This window comes from Haliotis asinina, chromosome 7, assembly GCF_037392515.1.
Source record: "Haliotis asinina isolate JCU_RB_2024 chromosome 7, JCU_Hal_asi_v2, whole genome shotgun sequence".
NCBI classification, from domain to species: Eukaryota; Metazoa; Mollusca; class Gastropoda; order Lepetellida; family Haliotidae; genus Haliotis; species Haliotis asinina.
In genome coordinates this window covers 26,439,004-26,460,076 of record NC_090286.1, presented here as the reverse complement: position 1 = coordinate 26,460,076, position 21,073 = coordinate 26,439,004, and positions in this window count along the sequence as shown.

Genomic DNA, 21,073 nt, shown 5'->3' with positions numbered 1-21,073 from the left:
GTGGTCCACTTCTGTCCATGATCCTTTGTCTCTGGGGGACTTCACGGTCCATTTCTGCAACCAGGATGATGATGTCCATGTTCCTGATAGTAAACATATTGAAGAGTTTATTGTTTGAAGTAGTTGATGTAAATAGATATATACTTGCCTTTATGGGTGTCTGTCGACTTGGTGGCAGTCGTCCATCGTCCCTTCCTCCGTGGTCCACTTCTGTCCATGATCCTCTGTCTCTGGGGGACTTCACGGTCCATTTCTGCCCCCGGGATGATGATGGCCATGTTCCTGATATTAAACATATTGAAGAGTTTAGTGTTTGAAGTAGTTGATGTAAATAGATATATACTTGCCTTTATGGGTATCTGTCGACTTGGTGGCAGTCGTCCATCGTCCCTTCCTCCGTGGTCCACTTCTGTCCATGATCCTCTGTCTCTGGGGGACTTCACGGTCCATTTCAGCCCCCAGGATGATGATGTCCATGTTCCTGATAGTAAACATATTGAAGAGTTTAGTGTTTGAAGTAGCTGATGTAAATACATATATATACTTGCCTTTATGGGTATCTGTCGACTTGGTGGCAGTCGTCCATCGTCCCTTCCTCCGTGGTCCACTTCTGTCCATGATCCTCTGTCTCTGGGGGACTTCACGGTCCAATTCTGCCCCCACGATGATGATGTCCACGTTCCTGACAGTAAACATATTGAAGAGTTTAGTGTTTGAAGTAGTTGATGTAAGTAGATATATGCTTGCCTTTATGGGTATCTGTCGACTTGGTGTCAGTCGTCCATCGTCCCTCCCTCCGTGGTCCACTTCTGTCCATGATCCTCTGTCTCTGGGGGACTTCACGGTCCATTTCAGCCCCCAGGATGATGATGTCCATGTTCCTGATAGTAAACATATTGAAGAGTTTAGTGTTTGAAGTAGTTGATGTAAATACATATATATACTTGCCTTTATGGGTATCTGTCGACTTGGTGGCAGTCGTCCATCGTCCCTTCCTCCGTGGTCCACTTCTGTCCATGATCCTCTGTCTCTGGGGGACTTCACGGTCCAATTCTGCCCCCACGATGATGATGTCCACGTTCCTGACAGTAAACATTTTGAAGAGTTTAGTGTTTGAAGTAGTTGATGTAAGTAGATATATGCTTGCCTTTATGGGTATCTGTCGACTTGGTGTCAGTCGTCCATCGTCCCTCCCTCCGTGGTCCACTTCTGTCCATGATCCTCTGTCTCTGGGGGACTTCACGGTCCATTTCTGCCCCCAGGATGATGATGTCCATGTTCCTGATAGTAAATATATTGAAGAGTTTAGTGTTTGAAGTAGTTGATGTAAATAGATATATACTTGCCTTTATGGGTATCTGTCGACTTGGTGGCAGTCGTCCATCGTCCCTTCCTCCGTGGTCCACTTCTGTCCATGATCCTTTGTCTCTGGGGGACTTCACGGTCCATTTCTGCCCCCAGGATGATGATGTCCACAGTCCCGAAAGTAAAGATAATGAAGAGTTTAGTGTTTGAAGTAGTTGATGTAAATAGATATATACTTGCCTTTATGGGTGTCTGTGGACTTAGTGGCAATCGTCCATCGTCCCTTCCTCCGTGGTCCACTTCTGTCCATGATCCTTTGTCTCTGGGGGACTTCACGGTCCATTTCTGCAACCAGGTTGATGATGTCCATGTTCCTGATAGTAAACATATTGAAGAGTTTATTGTTTGAAGTAGTTGATGTAAATAGATATATACTTGCCTTTATGGGTGTCTGTCGACTTGGTGGCAGTCGTCCATCGTCCCTTCCTCCGTGGTCCACTTCTGTCCATGATCCTCTGTCTCTGGGGGACTTCACGGTCCATTTCTGCCCCCAGGATGATGATGGCCATGTTCCTGATATTAAACATATTGAAGAGTTTAGTGTTTGAAGTAGTTGATGTAAATAGATATATACTTGCCTTTATGGGTATCTGTCGACTTGGTGGCAGTCGTCCATCGTCCCTTCCTCCGTGGTCCACTTCTGTCCATGATCCTCTGTCTCTGGGGGACTTCACGGTCCATTTCTGCCCCCAGGATGATGATGTCCATGTTCCTGATAGTAAACATATTGAAGAGTTTAGTGTTTGAAGTAGTTGATGTAAATACATATATATACTTGCCTTTATGGGTATCTGTCGACTTGGTGGCAGTCGTCCATCGTCCCTTCCTCCGTGGTCCACTTCTGTCCATGATCCTCTGTCTCTGGGGGACTTCACGGTCCAATTCTGCCCCCACGATGATGATGTCCACGTTCCTGACAGTAAACATTTTGAAGAGTTTAGTGTTTGAAGTAGTTGATGTAAGTAGATATATGCTTGCCTTTATGGGTATCTGTCGACTTGGTGTCAGTCGTCCATCGTCCCTCCCTCCGTGGTCCACTTCTGTCCATGATCCTCTGTCTCTGGGGGACTTCACGGTCCATTTCAGCCCCCAGGATGATGATGTCCATGTTCCTGATAGTAAATATATTGAAGAGTTTAGTGTTTGAAGTAGTTGATGTAAATAGATATATACTTGCCTTTATGGGTATCTGTCGACTTGGTGGCAGTCGTCCATCGTCCCTTCCTCCGTGGTCCACTTCTGTCCATGATCCTCTGTCTCTGGGGGACTTTACGGTCCATTTCTGCCCCCAGGATGATGATGTCCACAGTCCCGAAAGTAAAGATAATGAAGAGTTTAGTGTTTGAAGTAGTTGATGTAAATAGATATATACTTGCCTTTATGGGTGTCTGTGGACTTAGTGGCAATCGTCCATCGTCCCTTCCTCCGTGGTCCACTTCTGTCCATGATCCTTTGTCTCTGGGGGACTTCACGGTCCATTTCTGCAACCAGGATGATGATGTCCATGTTCCTGATAGTAAACATATTGAAGAGTTTATTGTTTGAAGTAGTTGATGTAAATAGATATATACTTGCCTTTATGGGTGTCTGTCGACTTGGTGGCAGTCGTCCATCGTCCCTTCCTCCGTGGTCCACTTCTGTCCATGATCCTCTGTCTCTGGGGGACTTCACGGTCCATTTCTGCCCTTACGATGATGATGTCCACGTTCCTGACAGTAAACATATTGAAGAGTTTAGTGTTTGAAGTAGTTGATGTAAATAGATATATACTTGCCTTTATGGGTATCTGTCGACTTGGTGGCAGTCGTCCATCGTCCCTTCCTCCGTGGTCCACTTCTGTCCATGATCCTCTGTCTCTGGGGGACTTCACGGTCCATTTCAGCCCCCAGGATGATGATGTCCATGTTCCTGATAGTAAACATATTGAAGAGTTTAGTGTTTGAAGTAGCTGATGTAAATACATATATATACTTGCCTTTATGGGTATCTGTCGACTTGGTGGCAGTCGTCCATCGTCCCTTCCTCCGTGGTCCACTTCTGTCCATGATCCTCTTTCTCTGGGGGACTTCACGGTCCAATTCTGCCCCCACGATGATGATGTCCACGTTCCTGACAGTAAACATATTGAAGAGTTTAGTGTTTGAAGTAGTTGATGTAAATAGATATATACTTGCCTTTATGGGTGTCTGTGGACTTAGTGGCAATCGTCCATCGTCCCTTCCTCCGTGGTCCACTTCTGTCCATGATCCTTTGTCTCTGGGGGACTTCACGGTCCATTTCTGCAACCAGGATGATGATGTCCATGTTCCTGATAGTAAACATATTGAAGAGTTTATTGTTTGAAGTAGTTGATGTAAATAGATATATACTTGCCTTTATGGGTGTCTGTCGACTTGGTGGCAGTCGTCCATCGTCCCTTCCTCCGTGGTCCACTTCTGTCCATGATCCTCTGTCTCTGGGGGACTTCACGGTCCATTTCTGCCCCCGGGATGATGATGGCCATGTTCCTGATATTAAACATATTGAAGAGTTTAGTGTTTGAAGTAGTTGATGTAAATAGATATATACTTGCCTTTATGGGTATCTGTCGACTTGGTGGCAGTCGTCCATCGTCCCTTCCTCCGTGGTCCACTTCTGTCCATGATCCTCTGTCTCTGGGGGACTTCACGGTCCATTTCAGCCCCCAGGATGATGATGTCCATGTTCCTGATAGTAAACATATTGAAGAGTTTAGTGTTTGAAGTAGCTGATGTAAATACATATATATACTTGCCTTTATGGGTATCTGTCGACTTGGTGGCAGTCGTCCATCGTCCCTTCCTCCGTGGTCCACTTCTGTCCATGATCCTCTGTCTCTGGGGGACTTCACGGTCCAATTCTGCCCCCACGATGATGATGTTCACGTTCCTGACAGTAAACATATTGAAGAGTTTAGTGTTTGAAGTAGTTGATGTAAATAGATATATACTTGCCTTTATGGGTGTCTGTGGACTTAGTGGCAATCGTCCATCGTCCCTTCCTCCGTGGTCCACTTCTGTCCATGATCCTTTGTCTCTGGGGGACTTCACGGTCCATTTCTGCAACCAGGATGATGATGTCCATGTTCCTGATAGTAAACATATTGAAGAGTTTATTGTTTGAAGTAGTTGATGTAAATAGATATATACTTGCCTTTATGGGTGTCTGTCGACTTGGTGGCAGTCGTCCATCGTCCCTTCCTCCGTGGTCCACTTCTGTCCATGATCCTCTGTCTCTGGGGGACTTCACGGTCCATTTCTGCCCCCGGGATGATGATGGCCATGTTCCTGATATTAAACATATTGAAGAGTTTAGTGTTTGAAGTAGTTGATGTAAATAGATATATACTTGCCTTTATGGGTATCTGTCGACTTGGTGGCAGTCGTCCATCGTCCCTTCCTCCGTGGTCCACTTCTGTCCATGATCCTTTGTCTCTGGGGGACTTCACGGTCCATTTCTGCAACCAGGATGATGATGTCCATGTTCCTGATAGTAAACATATTGAAGAGTTTATTGTTTGAAGTAGTTGATGTAAATAGATATATACTTGCCTTTATGGGTGTCTGTCGACTTGGTGGCAGTCGTCCATCGTCCCTTCCTCCGTGGTCCACTTCTGTCCATGATCCTCTGTCTCTGGGGGACTTCACGGTCCATTTCTGCCCCCGGGATGATGATGGCCATGTTCCTGATATTAAACATATTGAAGAGTTTAGTGTTTGAAGTAGTTGATGTAAATAGATATATACTTGCCTTTATGGGTATCTGTCGACTTGGTGGCAGTCGTCCATCGTCCCTTCCTCCGTGGTCCACTTCTGTCCATGATCCTCTGTCTCTGGGGGACTTCACGGTCCATTTCAGCCCCCAGGATGATGATGTCCATGTTCCTGATAGTAAACATATTGAAGAGTTTAGTGTTTGAAGTAGCTGATGTAAATACATATATATACTTGCCTTTATGGGTATCTGTCGACTTGGTGGCAGTCGTCCATCGTCCCTTCCTCCGTGGTCCACTTCTGTCCATGATCCTCTGTCTCTGGGGGACTTCACGGTCCAATTCTGCCCCCACGATGATGATGTTCACGTTCCTGACAGTAAACATATTGAAGAGTTTAGTGTTTGAAGTAGTTGATGTAAATAGATATATACTTGCCTTTATGGGTGTCTGTGGACTTAGTGGCAATCGTCCATCGTCCCTTCCTCCGTGGTCCACTTCTGTCCATGATCCTTTGTCTCTGGGGGACTTCACGGTCCATTTCTGCAACCAGGATGATGATGTCCATGTTCCTGATAGTAAACATATTGAAGAGTTTATTGTTTGAAGTAGTTGATGTAAATAGATATATACTTGCCTTTATGGGTGTCTGTCGACTTGGTGGCAGTCGTCCATCGTCCCTTCCTCCGTGGTCCACTTCTGTCCATGATCCTCTGTCTCTGGGGGACTTCACGGTCCATTTCTGCCCCCGGGATGATGATGGCCATGTTCCTGATATTAAACATATTGAAGAGTTTAGTGTTTGAAGTAGTTGATGTAAATAGATATATACTTGCCTTTATGGGTATCTGTCGACTTGGTGGCAGTCGTCCATCGTCCCTTCCTCCGTGGTCCACTTCTGTCCATGATCCTCTGTCTCTGGGGGACTTCACGGTCCATTTCAGCCCCCAGGATGATGATGTCCATGTTCCTGATAGTAAACATATTGAAGAGTTTAGTGTTTGAAGTAGCTGATGTAAATACATATATATACTTGCCTTTATGGGTATCTGTCGACTTGGTGGCAGTCGTCCATCGTCCCTTCCTCCGTGGTCCACTTCTGTCCATGATCCTCTGTCTCTGGGGGACTTCACGGTCCAATTCTGCCCCCACGATGATGATGTCCACGTTCCTGACAGTAAACATTTTGAAGAGTTTAGTGTTTGAAGTAGTTGATGTAAGTAGATATATGCTTGCCTTTATGGGTATCTGTCGACTTGGTGTCAGTCGTCCATCGTCCCTCCCTCCGTGGTCCACTTCTGTCCATGATCCTCTGTCTCTGGGGGACTTCACGGTCCATTTCAGCCCCCAGGATGATGATGTCCATGTTCCTGATAGTAAATATATTGAAGAGTTTAGTGTTTGAAGTAGTTGATGTAAATAGATATATACTTGCCTTTATGGGTATCTGTCGACTTGGTGGCAGTCGTCCATCGTCCCTTCCTCCGTGGTCCACTTCTGTCCATGATCCTCTGTCTCTGGGGGACTTTACGGTCCATTTCTGCCCCCAGGATGATGATGTCCACAGTCCCGAAAGTAAAGATAATGAAGAGTTTAGTGTTTGAAGTAGTTGATGTAAATAGATATATACTTGCCTTTATGGGTGTCTGTGGACTTAGTGGCAATCGTCCATCGTCCCTTCCTCCGTGGTCCACTTCTGTCCATGATCCTTTGTCTCTGGGGGACTTCACGGTCCATTTCTGCAACCAGGATGATGATGTCCATGTTCCTGATAGTAAACATATTGAAGAGTTTATTGTTTGAAGTAGTTGATGTAAATAGATATATACTTGCCTTTATGGGTGTCTGTCGACTTGGTGGCAGTCGTCCATCGTCCCTTCCTCCGTGGTCCACTTCTGTCCATGATCCTCTGTCTCTGGGGGACTTCACGGTCCATTTCTGCCCCCAGGATGATGATGGCCATGTTCCTGATATTAAACATATTGAAGAGTTTAGTGTTTGAAGTAGTTGATGTAAATAGATATATACTTGCCTTTATGGGTATCTGTCGACTTGGTGGCAGTCGTCCATCGTCCCTTCCTCCGTGGTCCACTTCTGTCCATGATCCTCTGTCTCTGGGGGACTTCACGGTCCATTTCAGCCCCCAGGATGATGATGTCCATGTTCCTGATAGTAAACATATTGAAGAGTTTAGTGTTTGAAGTAGCTGATGTAAATACATATATATACTTGCCTTTATGGGTATCTGTCGACTTGGTGGCAGTCGTCCATCGTCCCTTCCTCCGTGGTCCACTTCTGTCCATGATCCTCTGTCTCTGGGGGACTTCACGGTCCAATTCTGCCCCCACGATGATGATGTCCACGTTCCTGACAGTAAACATATTGAAGAGTTTAGTGTTTGAAGTAGTTGATGTAAATAGATATATACTTGCCTTTATGGGTGTCTGTGGACTTAGTGGCAATCGTCCATCGTCCCTTCCTCCGTGGTCCACTTCTGTCCATGATCCTTTGTCTCTGGGGGACTTCACGGTCCATTTCTGCAACCAGGATGATGATGTCCATGTTCCTGATAGTAAACATATTGAAGAGTTTATTGTTTGAAGTAGTTGATGTAAATAGATATATACTTGCCTTTATGGGTGTCTGTCGACTTGGTGGCAGTCGTCCATCGTCCCTTCCTCCGTGGTCCACTTCTGTCCATGATCCTCTGTCTCTGGGGGACTTCACGGTCCATTTCTGCCCCCGGGATGATGATGGCCATGTTCCTGATATTAAACATATTGAAGAGTTTAGTGTTTGAAGTAGTTGATGTAAATAGATATATACTTGCCTTTATGGGTATCTGTCGACTTGGTGGCAGTCGTCCATCGTCCCTTCCTCCGTGGTCCACTTCTGTCCATGATCCTCTGTCTCTGGGGGACTTCACGGTCCATTTCAGCCCCCAGGATGATGATGTCCATGTTCCTGATAGTAAACATATTGAAGAGTTTAGTGTTTGAAGTAGCTGATGTAAATACATATATATACTTGCCTTTATGGGTATCTGTCGACTTGGTGGCAGTCGTCCATCGTCCCTTCCTCCGTGGTCCACTTCTGTCCATGATCCTCTGTCTCTGGGGGACTTCACGGTCCAATTCTGCCCCCACGATGATGATGTCCACGTTCCTGACAGTAAACATTTTGAAGAGTTTAGTGTTTGAAGTAGTTGATGTAAGTAGATATATGCTTGCCTTTATGGGTATCTGTCGACTTGGTGTCAGTCGTCCATCGTCCCTCCCTCCGTGGTCCACTTCTGTCCATGATCCTCTGTCTCTGGGGGACTTCACGGTCCATTTCAGCCCCCAGGATGATGATGTCCATGTTCCTGATAGTAAATATATTGAAGAGTTTAGTGTTTGAAGTAGTTGATGTAAATAGATATATACTTGCCTTTATGGGTATCTGTCGACTTGGTGGCAGTCGTCCATCGTCCCTTCCTCCGTGGTCCACTTCTGTCCATGATCCTCTGTCTCTGGGGGACTTTACGGTCCATTTCTGCCCCCAGGATGATGATGTCCACAGTCCCGAAAGTAAAGATAATGAAGAGTTTAGTGTTTGAAGCAGTTGATGTAAATAGATATATACTTGCCTTTATGGGTGTCTGTGGACTTAGTGGCAATCGTCCATCGTCCCTTCCTCCGTGGTCCACTTCTGTCCATGATCCTTTGTCTCTGGGGGACTTCACGGTCCATTTCTGCAACCAGGATGATGATGTCCATGTTCCTGATAGTAAACATATTGAAGAGTTTATTGTTTGAAGTAGTTGATGTAAATAGATATATACTTGCCTTTATGGGTGTCTGTCGACTTGGTGGCAGTCGTCCATCGTCCCTTCCTCCGTGGTCCACTTCTGTCCATGATCCTCTGTCTCTGGGGGACTTCACGGTCCATTTCTGCCCCCAGGATGATGATGGCCATGTTCCTGATATTAAACATATTGAAGAGTTTAGTGTTTGAAGTAGTTGATGTAAATAGATATATACTTGCCTTTATGGGTATCTGTCGACTTGGTGGCAGTCGTCCATCGTCCCTTCCTCCGTGGTCCACTTCTGTCCATGATCCTCTGTCTCTGGGGGACTTCACGGTCCATTTCAGCCCCCAGGATGATGATGTCCATGTTCCTGATAGTAAACATATTGAAGAGTTTAGTGTTTGAAGTAGCTGATGTAAATACATATATATACTTGCCTTTATGGGTATCTGTCGACTTGGTGGCAGTCGTCCATCGTCCCTTCCTCCGTGGTCCACTTCTGTCCATGATCCTCTGTCTCTGGGGGACTTCACGGTCCAATTCTGCCCCCACGATGATGATGTCCACGTTCCTGACAGTAAACATATTGAAGAGTTTAGTGTTTGAAGTAGTTGATGTAAATAGATATATACTTGCCTTTATGGGTGTCTGTGGACTTAGTGGCAATCGTCCATCGTCCCTTCCTCCGTGGTCCACTTCTGTCCATGATCCTTTGTCTCTGGGGGACTTTACGGTCCATTTCTGCAACCAGGATGATGATGTCCATGTTCCTGATAGTAAACATATTGAAGAGTTTATTGTTTGAAGTAGTTGATGTAAATAGATATATACTTGCCTTTATGGGTGTCTGTCGACTTGGTGGCAGTCGTCCATCGTCCCTTCCTCCGTGGTCCACTTCTGTCCATGATCCTCTGTCTCTGGGGGACTTCACGGTCCATTTCTGCCCCCGGGATGATGATGGCCATGTTCCTGATATTAAACATATTGAAGAGTTTAGTGTTTGAAGTAGTTGATGTAAATAGATATATACTTGCCTTTATGGGTATCTGTCGACTTGGTGGCAGTCGTCCATCGTCCCTTCCTCCGTGGTCCACTTCTGTCCATGATCCTCTGTCTCTGGGGGACTTCACGGTCCATTTCAGCCCCCAGGATGATGATGTCCATGTTCCTGATAGTAAACATATTGAAGAGTTTAGTGTTTGAAGTAGCTGATGTAAATACATATATATACTTGCCTTTATGGGTATCTGTCGACTTGGTGGCAGTCGTCCATCGTCCCTTCCTCCGTGGTCCACTTCTGTCCATGATCCTCTGTCTCTGGGGGACTTCACGGTCCAATTCTGCCCCCACGATGATGATGTTCACGTTCCTGACAGTAAACATATTGAAGAGTTTAGTGTTTGAAGTAGTTGATGTAAATAGATATATACTTGCCTTTATGGGTGTCTGTGGACTTAGTGGCAATCGTCCATCGTCCCTTCCTCCGTGGTCCACTTCTGTCCATGATCCTTTGTCTCTGGGGGACTTCACGGTCCATTTCTGCAACCAGGATGATGATGTCCATGTTCCTGATAGTAAACATATTGAAGAGTTTATTGTTTGAAGTAGTTGATGTAAATAGATATATACTTGCCTTTATGGGTGTCTGTCGACTTGGTGGCAGTCGTCCATCGTCCCTTCCTCCGTGGTCCACTTCTGTCCATGATCCTCTGTCTCTGGGGGACTTCACGGTCCATTTCTGCCCCCGGGATGATGATGGCCATGTTCCTGATATTAAACATATTGAAGAGTTTAGTGTTTGAAGTAGTTGATGTAAATAGATATATACTTGCCTTTATGGGTATCTGTCGACTTGGTGGCAGTCGTCCATCGTCCCTTCCTCCGTGGTCCACTTCTGTCCATGATCCTCTGTCTCTGGGGGACTTCACGGTCCATTTCAGCCCCCAGGATGATGATGTCCATGTTCCTGATAGTAAACATATTGAAGAGTTTAGTGTTTGAAGTAGCTGATGTAAATACATATATATACTTGCCTTTATGGGTATCTGTCGACTTGGTGGCAGTCGTCCATCGTCCCTTCCTCCGTGGTCCACTTCTGTCCATGATCCTCTGTCTCTGGGGGACTTCACGGTCCAATTCTGCCCCCACGATGATGATGTCCACGTTCCTGACAGTAAACATATTGAAGAGTTTAGTGTTTGAAGTAGTTGATGTAAGTAGATATATGCTTGCCTTTATGGGTATCTGTCGACTTGGTGTCAGTCGTCCATCGTCCCTTCCTCCGTGGTCCACTTCTGTCCATGATCCTCTGTCTCTGGGGGACTTCACGGTCCATTTCAGCCCCCAGGATGATGATGTCCATGTTCCTGATAGTAAACATATTGAAGAGTTTAGTGTTTGAAGTAGTTGATGTAAATACATATATATACTTGTTTTTATGGGTATCTGTCGACTTGGTGGCAGTCGTCCATCGTCCCTTCCTCCGTGGTCCACTTCTGTCCATGATCCTCTGTCTCTGGGGGACTTCACGGTCCAATTCTGCCCCCACGATGATGATGTCCACGTTCCTGACAGTAAACATTTTGAAGAGTTTAGTGTTTGAAGTAGTTGATGTAAGTAGATATATGCTTGCCTTTATGGGTATCTGTCGACTTGGTGTCAGTCGTCCATCGTCCCTCCCTCCGTGGTCCACTTCTGTCCATGATCCTCTGTCTCTGGGGGACTTCACGGTCCATTTCTGCCCCCAGGATGATGATGTCCATGTTCCTGATAGTAAATATATTGAAGAGTTTAGTGTTTGAAGTAGTTGATGTAAATAGATATATACTTGCCTTTATGGGTATCTGTCGACTTGGTGGCAGTCGTCCATCGTCCCTTCCTCCGTGGTCCACTTCTGTCCATGATCCTCTGTCTCTGGGGGACTTTACGGTCCATTTCTGCCCCCAGGATGATGATGTCCACAGTCCCGAAAGTAAAGATAATGAAGAGTTTAGTGTTTGAAGTAGTTGATGTAAATAGATATATACTTGCCTTTATGGGTGTCTGTGGACTTAGTGGCAATCGTCCATCGTCCCTTCCTCCGTGGTCCACTTCTGTCCATGATCCTTTGTCTCTGGGGGACTTCACGGTCCATTTCTGCAACCAGGATGATGATGTTCATGTTCCTGATAGTAAACATATTGAAGAGTTTATTGTTTGAAGTAGTTGATGTAAATAGATATATACTTGCCTTTATGGGTGTCTGTCGACTTGGTGGCAGTCGTCCATCGTCCCTTCCTCCGTGGTCCACTTCTGTCCATGATCCTCTGTCTCTGGGGGACTTCACGGTCCATTTCTGCCCCCAGGATGATGATGGCCATGTTCCTGATATTAAACATATTGAAGAGTTTAGTGTTTGAAGTAGTTGATGTAAATAGATATATACTTGCCTTTATGGGTATCTGTCGACTTGGTGGCAGTCGTCCATCGTCCCTTCCTCCGTGGTCCACTTCTGTCCATGATCCTCTGTCTCTGGGGGACTTCACGGTCCATTTCTGCCCCCAGGATGATGATGTCCATGTTCCTGATAGTAAACATATTGAAGAGTATAGTGTTTGAAGTAGCTGATGTAAATACATATATATACTTGCCTTTATGGGTATCTGTCGACTTGGTGGCAGTCGTCCATCGTCCCTTCCTCCGTGGTCCACTTCTGTCCATGATCCTCTGTCTCTGGGGGACTTCACGGTCCAATTCTGCCCCCACGATGATGATGTCCACGTTCCTGACAGTAAACATATTGAAGAGTTTAGTGTTTGAAGTAGTTGATGTAAGTAGATATATGCTTGCCTTTATGGGTATCTGTCGACTTGGTGTCAGTCGTCCATCGTCCCTCCCTCCGTGGTCCACTTCTGTCCATGATCCTCTGTCTCTGGGGGACTTCACGGTCCATTTCAGCCCCCAGGATGATGATGTCCATGTTCCTGATAGTAAATATATTGAAGAGTTTAGTGTTTAAAGTAGTTGATGTAAATAGATATATACTTGCCTTTATGGGTATCTGTCGACTTGGTGTCAGTCGTCCATCGTCCCTTCCTCCGTGGTCCACTTCTGTCCATGATCCTCTGTCTCTGGGGGACTTCACGGTCCATTTCTGCCCCCAGGATGATGATGTCCACAGTCCCGAAAGTAAAGATAATGAAGAGTTTAGTGTTTGAAGTAGTTGATGTAAATAGATATATACTTGCCTTTATGGGTATCTGTCGACTTGGTGGCAGTCGTCCATCGTCCCTTCCTCCGTGGTCCACTTCTGTCCATGATCCTTTGTCTCTGGGGGACTTCACGGTCCATTTCTGCCCCCAGGATGATGATGTCCATGTTCCTGATAGTAAACATATTGAAGAGTTTAGTGTTTGAAGTAGTTGATGTAAATAGATATATACTTGCCTTTATGGGTGTCTGTCGACTTGGTGGCAGTCGTCCATCGTCCCTTCCTCCGTGGTCCACTTCCGTCCATGATCCTCTGTCTCTGGGGGACTTCACGGTCCATTTCTGCCCCCAGGATGATGATGTCCATGTTCCTGATAGTAAACATATTGAAGAGTTTAGTGTTTGAAGTAGTTGATGTAAATAGATATATACTTGCCTTTATGGGTGTCTGTCGACTTGGTGGCAGTCGTCCATCGTCCCTTCCTCCGTGGTCCACTTCTGTCCATGATCCTCTGTCTCTGGGGGACTTCACGAACCATTTCTGCCCCCAGGATGATGATGTCCATGTTCCTGATAGTAAACATATTGAAGAGTTTAGTGTTTGAAGTAGTTGATGTAAATAGATATATACTTGCCTTTATGGGTGTCTGTCGACTTGGTGTCAGTCGTCCATCGTCCCTTCCTCCGTGGTCCACTTCTGTCCATGATCCTCTGTCTCTGGGGGACTTCACGGTCCATTTCTGCCCCCAGGATGATGATGTCCACAGTCCCGAAAGTAAACATATTGAAGAGTTTATTGTTTGAAGTAGTTGATGTAAATAGATATATACTTGCCTTTATGGGTGTCTGTCGACTTGGTGGCAGTCGTCCATCGTCCCTTCCTCCGTGGTCGACTTCTGTCCATGATCCTCTGTCTCTGGGGGACTTCACGGTCCATTTCTGCCCCCAGGATGATGATGGCCATGTTCCTGATATTAAACATATTGAAGAGTTTAGTGTTTGAAGTAGTTGATGTAAATAGATATATGCTTGCCTTTATGTTTGTCTTTCGACTTGGTGGCAGTCGTCCATCGTCCCTTCCTCCGTGGTCCACTTCTGTCCATGATCCTCTGTCTCTGGGGGACTTCACGGTCCATTTCTGCCCCCAGGATGATGATGTCCATGTTCCTGATAGTAAACATATTGAAGAGTTTAGTGTTTGAAGTAGTTGATGTAAATAGACACATACTTGCCTTTATGGGTATCTGTCGACTTGGTGTCAGTCGTCCATCGTCCCTTCCTCCGTGGTCCACTTCTGTCCATGATCCTCTGTCTCTGGGGGACTTCACGGTCCATTTCTGCCCCCAGGATGATGATGTCCATGTTCCTGATAGTAAACATATTGAAGAGTTTAGTGTTTGAAGTAGTTGATGTAAATAGATATATACTTGCCTTTATGGGTGTCTGTCGACTTGGTGTCAGTCGTCCATCGTCCCTTCCTCCGTGGTCCACTTCTGTCCATGATCCTCTGTCTCTGGGGGACTTCACGGTCCATTTCTGCCCCCAGGATGATGATGTCCACAGTCCCGAAAGTAAACATATTGAAGAGTTTATTGTTTGAAGTAGTTGATGTAAATAGATATATACTTGCCTTTATGGGTGTCTGTCGACTTGGTGGCAGTCGTCCATCGTCCCTTCCTCCGTGGTCGACTTCTGTCCATGATCCTCTGTCTCTGGGGGACTTCACGGTCCATTTCTGCCCCCAGGATGATGATGGCCATGTTCCTGATATTAAACATATTGAAGAGTTTAGTGTTTGAAGTAGTTGATGTAAATAGATATATGCTTGCCTTTATGTTTGTCTTTCGACTTGGTGGCAGTCGTCCATCGTCCCTTCCTCCGTGGTCCACTTCTGTCCATGATCCTCTGTCTCTGGGGGACTTCACGGTCCATTTCTGCCCCCAGGATGATGATGTCCATGTTCCTGATAGTAAACATATTGAAGAGTTTAGTGTTTGAAGTAGTTGATGTAAATAGACACATACTTGCCTTTATGGGTATCTGTCGACTTGGTGTCAGTCGTCCATCGTCCCTTCCTCCGTGGTCCACTTCTGTCCATGATCCTCTGTCTCTTGGGGACTTCACGGTCCATTTCTGCCCCCAGGATGATGATGTCCACGTTCCTGATAGTAAACATATTGAAGAGTTTAGTCTTTGAAGTAGTTGATGTAAATAGATATATACTTGCCTTTATGGGTGTCTGTGGACTTGGTGACAATCGTCCATCGTCCCTTCCTCCGTGGTCCACTTCTGTCCATGATCCTTTGTCTCTGGGGGACTTCACGGTCCATTTCTGCAACCAGGATGATTATGTCCATGTTCCTGATAGTAAACATATTGAAGAGTTTAGTGTTTGAAGTAGTTGATGTAAATAGATATATACTTGCCTTTATGGGTGTCTGTCGACTTGGTGTCAGTCGTCCATCGTCCCTTCCTCCGTGGTCCACTTCTGTCCATGATCCTCTGTCTCTGGGGGACTTCACGGTCCATTTCTGCCCCCAGGATGATGATGGCCATGTTCCTGATATTAAACATATTGAAGAGTTTAGTGTTTGAAGTAGTTGATGTAAATAGATATATGCTTGCCTTTATGTTTATCTTTCGACTTGGTGGCAGTCGTCCATCGTCCCTTCCTCCGTGGTCCACTTCTGCCCATGATCCTTTGTCTCTGGGGGACTTCACGGTCCATTTCTGCCCCCAGGATGATGATGTCCATGTTCCTGATAGTAAACATATTGAAGAGTTTATTGTTTGAAGTAGTTGATGTAAATAGATATATACTTGCCTTTATGGGTGTCTGTCGACTTGGTGGCAGTCGTCCATCGTCCCTTCCTCCGTGGTCCACTTCTGTCCATGATCCTCTGTCTCTGGGGGACTTCACGGTCCATTTCTGCCCCCAGGATGATGATGTCCATGTTCCTGATAGTAAACATATTGAAGAGTTTAGTGTTTGAAGTAGTTGATGTAAATAGACATATACTTGCCTTTATGGGTGTCTGTGGACTTAGTGGCAATCGTCCATCGTCCCTTCCTCCGTGGTCCACTTCTGTCCATGATCCTTTGTCTCTGGGGGACTTCACGGTCCATTTCTGCCCCCAGGATGATGATGTCCATGTTCCTGATAGTAAACATATTGAAGAGTTTATTGTTTGAAGTAGTTGATGTAAATAGATATATACTTGCCTTTATGGGTATCTGTCGACTTGGTGGCAGTCGTCCATCGTCCCTTCCTCCGTGGTCCACTTCTGTCCATGATCCTCTGTCTCTGGGGGACTTCACGGTCCATTTCTGCCCCCAGGATGATGATGTCCATGTTCCTGATAGTAAACATATTGAAGAGTTTAGTGTTTGAAGTAGTTGATGTAAATAGATATATGCTTGCCTTTATGTTTATCTTTCGACTTGGTGGCAGTCGTCCATCGTCCCTTCCTCCGTGGTCCACTTCTGTCCATGATCCTCTGTCTCTGGGGGACTTCACGGTCCATTTCTGCCCCAGGATGATGATGTCCATGTTCCTGATAGTAAACATATTGAAGAGTTTAGTGTTTGAAGTAGTTGATGTAAATAGATATATACTTGCCTTTATGGGTATCTGTCGACTTGGTGGCAGTCGTCCATCGTCCCTTCCTCCGTGGTCCACTTCTGTCCATGATCCTCTGTCTCTTGGGGACTTCACGGTCCATTTCTACCCCCATGATGATGATGTCCATGTTCCTGATAGTAAACATATTGAAGAGTTTAGTGTTTGAAGTAGTTGATGTAAATAGATATATACTTGCCTTTATGGGTATCTGTCGACTTGGTGGCAGTCGTCCATCGTCCCTTCCTCCGTGGTCCACTTCTGTCCATGATCCTCTGTCTCTTGGGGACTTCACGGTCCATTTCTGCCCCCAGGATGATGATGCCCACGTTCCTGATAGTAAACATATTGAAGAGTTTAGTCTTTGAAGTAATTGATGTAAATAGATATATACTTGCCTTTATGGGTGTCTGTGGACTTGGTGGCAATCGTCCATCGTCCCTTCCTCCGTGGTCCACTTCTGTCCATGATCCTTTGTCTCTGGGGGACTTCACGGTCCATTTCTGCCCCCAGGATGATGATGTCCATGTTCCTGATAGTAAACATATTGAAGAGTTTAGTGTTTGAAGTAGTTGATGTAAATAGATATATACTTGCCTTTATGGGTGTCTGTCGACTTGGTGGCAGTCGTCCATCGTCCTTTCCTCCGTGGTCCACTTCTGTCCATGATCCTCTGTCTCTGGGGGACTTCACGGTCCATTTCTGCCCCCAGGATGATGATGGCCATGTTCCTGATATTAAACATATTGAAGAGTTTAGTGTTTGAAGTAGTTGATGTAAATAGATATATGCTTGCCTTTATGTTTATCTTTCGACTTGGTGGCAGTCGTCCATCGTCCCTTCCTCCGTGGTCCACTTCTGCCCATGATCCTCTGTCTCTGGGGGACTTCACGGTCCATTTCTGCCCCCAGGATGATGATGTCCATGTTCCTGATAGTAAACATATTGAAGAGTTTAGTGTTTGAAGTAGTTGATGTAAATAGATATATACTTGCCTTTATGGGTATCTGTCGACTTGGTGGCAGTCGTCCATCGTCCCTTCCTCCGTGGTCCACTTCTGCCCATGATCCTTTGTCTCTGGGGGACTTCACGGTCCATTTCTGCCCCCAGGATGATGATGGCCATGTTCCTGATAGTAAACATATTGAAGAGTTTATTGTTTGAAGTAGTTGATGTAAATAGATATATACTTGCCTTTATGGGTGTCTGTCGACTTGGTGGCAGTCGTCCATCGTCCCTTCCTCCGTGGTCCACTTCCGTCCATGATCCTCTGTCTCTGGGGGACTTCACGGTCCATTTCTGCCCCCAGGATGATGATGTCCATGTTCCTGATAGTAAACATATTGAAGAGTTTAGTGTTTGAAGTAGTTGATGTAAATAGATATATACTTGCCTTTATGGGTGTCTGTCGACTTGGTGGCAGTCGTCCATCGTCCCTTCCTCCGTGGTCCACTTCTGTCCATGATCCTCTGTCTCTGGGGGACTTCACGGTCCATTTCTGCCCCCAGGATGATGATGTCCATGTTCCTGATAGTAAACATATTGAAGAGTTTAGTGTTTGAAGTAGTTGATGTAAATAGACATATACTTGCCTTTATGGGTGTCTGTGGACTTAGTGGCAATCGTCCATCGTCCCTTCCTCCGTGGTCCACTTCTGTCCATGATCCTTTGTCTCTGGGGGACTTCACGGTCCATTTCTGCCCCCAGGATGATGATGTCCATGTTCCTGATAGTAAACATATTGAAGAGTTTATTGTTTGAAGTAGTTGATGTAAATAGATATATACTTGCCTTTATGGGTATCTGTCGACTTGGTGGCAGTCGTCCATCGTCCCTTCCTCCGTGGTCCACTTCTGTCCATGATCCTCTGTCTCTGGGGGACTTCACGGTCCATTTCTGCCCCCAGGATGATGATGTCCATGTTCCTGATAGTAAACATATTGAAGAGTTTAGTGTTTGAAGTAGTTGATGTAAATAGATATATGCTTGCCTTTATGTTTATCTTTCGACTTGGTGGCAGTCGTCCATCGTCCCTTCCTCCGTGGTCCACTTCTGTCCATGATCCTCTGTCTCTGGGGGACTTCACGGTCCATTTCTGCCCCAGGATGATGATGTCCATGTTCCTGATAGTAAACATATTGAAGAGTTTAGTGTTTGAAGTAGTTGATGTAAATAGATATATACTTGCCTTTATGGGTATCTGTCGACTTGGTGGCAGTCGTCCATCGTCCCTTCCTCCGTGGTCCACTTCTGTCCATGATCCTCTGTCTCTTGGGGACTTCACGGTCCATTTCTACCCCCATGATGATGATGTCCATGTTCCTGATAGTAAACATATTGAAGAGTTTAGTGTTTGAAGTAGTTGATGTAAATAGATATATACTTGCCTTTATGGGTATCTGTCGACTTGGTGGCAGTCGTCCATCGTCCCTTCCTCCGTGGTCCACTTCTGTCCATGATCCTCTGTCTCTTGGGGACTTCACGGTCCATTTCTGCCCCCAGGATGATGATGCCCACGTTCCTGATAGTAAACATATTGAAGAGTTTAGTCTTTGAAGTAATTGATGTAAATAGATATATACTTGCCTTTATGGGTGTCTGTGGACTTGGTGGCAATCGTCCATCGTCCCTTCCTCCGTGGTCCACTTCTGTCCATGATCCTTTGTCTCTGGGGGACTTCACGGTCCATTTCTGCCCCCAGGATGATGATGTCCATGTTCCTGATAGTAAACATATTGAAGAGTTTAGTGTTTGAAGTAGTTGATGTAAATAGATATATACTTGCCTTTATGGGTGTCTGTCGACTTGGTGGCAGTCGTCCATCGTCCTTTCCTCCGTGGTCCACTTCTGTCCATGATCCTCTGTCTCTGGGGGACTTCACGGTCCATTTCTGCCCCCAGGATGATGATGGCCATGTTCCTGATATTAAACATATTGAAGAGTTTAGTGTTTGAAGTAGTTGATGTAAATAGATATATGCTTGCCTTTATGTTTATCTTTCGACTTGGTGGCAGTCGTCCATCGTCCCTTCCTCCGTGGTCCACTTCTGCCCATGATCCTCTGTCTCTGGGGGACTTCACGGTCCATTTCTGCCCCCAGGATGATGATGTCCATGTTCCTGATAGTAAACATATTGAAGAGTTTAGTGTTTGAAGTAGTTGATGTAAATAGATATATGCTTGCCTTTATGGGTATCTGTCGACTTGGTGTCAGTCGTCCATCGTCCCTCCCTCCGTGGTCCACTTCTGTCCATGATCCTCTGTCTCTGGGGGACTTCACGGTCCATTTCAGCCCCCAGGATGATGATGTCCATGTTCCTGATAGTAAATATATTGAAGAGTTTAGTGTTTAAAGTAGTTGATGTAAATAGATATATACTTGCCTTTATGGGTATCTGTCGACTTGGTGTCAGTCGTCCATCGTCCCTTCCTCCGTGGTCCACTTCTGTCCATGATCCTCTGTCTCTGGGGGACTTTACGGTCCATTTCTGCCCCCAGGATGATGATGTCCACAGTCCCGAAAGTAAAGATAATGAAGAGTTTAGTGTTTGAAGTAGTTGATGTAAATAGATATATACTTGCCTTTATGGGTATCTGTCGACTTGGTGGCAGTCGTCCATCGTCCCTTCCTCCGTGGTCCACTTCTGTCCATGATCCTTTGTCTCTGGGGGACTTCACGGTCCATTTCTGCCCCCAGGATGATGATGTCCATGTTCCTGATAGTAAACATATTGAAGAGTTTAGTGTTTGAAGTAGTTGATGTAAATAGATATATACTTGCCTTTATGGGTGTCTGTCGACTTGGTGGCAGTCGTCCATCGTCCCTTCCTCCGTGGTCCACTTCCGTCCATGATCCTCTGTCTCTGGGGGACTTCACGGTCCATTTCTGCCCCCAGGATGATGATGTCCATGTTCCTGATAGTAAACATATTGAAGAGTTTAGTGTTTGAAGTAGTTGATGTAAATAGATATATACTTGCCTTTATGGGTGTCTGTCGACTTGGTGGCAGTCGTCCATCGTCCCTTCCTCCGTGGTCCACTTCTGTCCATGATCCTCTGTCTCTGGGGGACTTCACGAACCATTTCTGCCCCCAGGATGATGATGTCCATGTTCCTGATAGTAAACATATTGAAGAGTTTAGTGTTTGAAGTAGTTGATGTAAATAGATATATACTTGCCTTTATGGGTGTCTGTCGACTTGGTGTCAGTCGTCCATCGTCCCTTCCTCCGTGGTCCACTTCTGTCCATGATCCTCTGTCTCTGGGGGACTTCACGGTCCATTTCTGCCCCCAGGATGATGATGTCCACAGTCCCGAAAGTAAACATATTGAAGAGTTTATTGTTTGAAGTAGTTGATGTAAATAGATATATACTTGCCTTT